Source organism: Vombatus ursinus, unplaced genomic scaffold, assembly GCF_900497805.2.
Source record: "Vombatus ursinus unplaced genomic scaffold, bare-nosed wombat genome assembly UNPS02015012.1, whole genome shotgun sequence".
Lineage (NCBI taxonomy): Eukaryota > Metazoa > Chordata > Mammalia > Diprotodontia > Vombatidae > Vombatus > Vombatus ursinus.
Window position 1 is genome coordinate 686131 of NW_020954790.1, and position 2012 is coordinate 688142.

Genomic DNA, 2012 nt, shown 5'->3' on the forward strand with positions numbered 1-2012 from the left:
ATCTTTGTTTTACTAAAAGATGCTTTTCAGGAAGTTTATTTCATTGTGATTTTATGAAAGACCTCTAATGCTCAGATTATTTGGGGGCATCCTTTCTTTAAGGTCAGTTACTATGGCTTCTAGAGAAACTAGATATTCTTACAAGAAGTCTTATATTGTTCTGAGATCCTTCCACTGTTTCCCTTTTGGGTTCCAGATCTGTTTCTCTTTTTCAGAGAATCAACAGTTCTGAAGAAAATCTCCATTTATTCTAAGTTACCTATTTTTTGTCAGTCTTTTATGTCTCTGAGAATTCTGCTTTCTACTCTAATTTCCATCCTTACTCTTCTTTTAAAAATTGCCTTTCTAAAACCATTCCAGAAGCCTTTTCCATTGTTCCCTAATTTGAGAGACCTTGTAGTAGTTATGGTAATGCTTTCCCTCTCATTTTCCGTCTTCAAAAGATTCTGTGTTACTGCATAGTAGTTACTCCTTGTATTGTAGAGCCTTTGAGATTCTTGTTATTGGCATTTCTGCTATTTATCCCAATGATTTTTCCTAGGTGGTTGTTATTTTTTAATTCTGGCATGTGATGGAGGAGAGCAGAGCTTAGACAATGTCTCATTCAGCCACTTGCTCAGTCTTACCTTTATTTATTTATTTATTTTTGGCTAGGCGATGGGGTAAAGTGACTTGCCCAGGGTCACACAGCTAGTAAGTGTTATGTGTCTGAGGCCGGATTTGAACTCGGGTCCTCCTGACTCCAGGGCAAGTGCTCTATTTACAGGGCCACCTAGCTGCCCCTAAGAGTCTTACATTTCTTGAGAGCTAATTCTGTGAAATGTTTGGGATAGAGACTCAATTGCTAAGTGTTCAGATGACAGATGTAAAAAAAGAAAGCGGAGATGGAACAGTCTGGATGGAGTAGAGGGACAGGAATGGTCTTTTCCCCCTCAGTACCGAGGAGACCCGAGTCAGTTAGGAAAAAGCACAAGAAAGGAACGCCTGCTGGAACACGCAGATGAGGATGGGATCAAGAAAAAGAATTTGCTTTACAAACAGCAAGTATATCTTTTCTTCTGGGAATAGAAGGAAGGAGGGGAAAATGGCTCATGATTCTGAGAACTTAAGAGAAATGGAGTTAATCTGACAAAAACTCCTAACTTACTGAAACTACACTGGCAAAAATCAGCTGCTGCAAATGTGGCAAATAAGAGGAGGGGATAGCTAAGGTCAAGGTTAAGGTTAGGAGAACAGTAAAGGTTAGAGATTTTCTTCAAATATAGGGTCTCCTTATAGTTTGCATTCATTCACTTTCAGTCAAAGACTAGCTCCTGCTGAAATCTCTCTCAAGTTCACTACATTCATAAAGCTTTCTTCCCTATCTGCTGTGCAAGTTGTGATTCTCGGATGTTGAGTAAGCTCTGTTCACTAACTGAAGATGTTCTTTCTCCAGTATAAACTGATGCTGAGAAGGCATTGGCTGTGAAATTTATAATTCCTCATTTATAATAAACTTCCTAATGTGGAATATCTTATGTACAGTTGTATGCTGTGGCTGATGACTTTCAAAGGTTAAATACACTCACACAGTTAATTACATACTATCCAGTCTGATGTCAAGTAAAGTCACTGCTCAAATTGAAGGCTCTTTCATATTTATTATATTCATAAGGTTACTCTCCACTATGAATTTTCTGATGGATAGCAAAGGTTGTACTCAGAAGAAAGGCCTTCCCACACTCATGACATTCATAAGGTTTCTCTCCAGTGTGGATTACCTGATGACGAGCCAGTTGAGAGCTCTGGCAAAAAGCCTTCCCACACTCATTACATTCATAAGGTTTCTCACCAGTGTGAATCCTCTGATGTTCAGCCAGCTCTGTGCTCCAGCTGAAGGCCTTCCCACATTCATTACATTCATAAGGTTTCTCTCCAGTGTGAATTCTCTGATGTACAGCAAAAGTGGTGCTCAGAAGAAAGGCCTTCCCACATTCATGACATTCATAAGGTTTCTCTCCAGTGTGAATTCT

At 39.3% G+C, this 2012-nt stretch overlaps 1 pseudogene; it reads right to left on the reverse strand.

The window, feature by feature from the left end:
* Positions 1–723: 723 nt before the first annotated feature.
* Positions 724–2012, reverse strand: part of LOC114030807 — a 31816-nt pseudogene continuing 30527 nt past the window's right edge.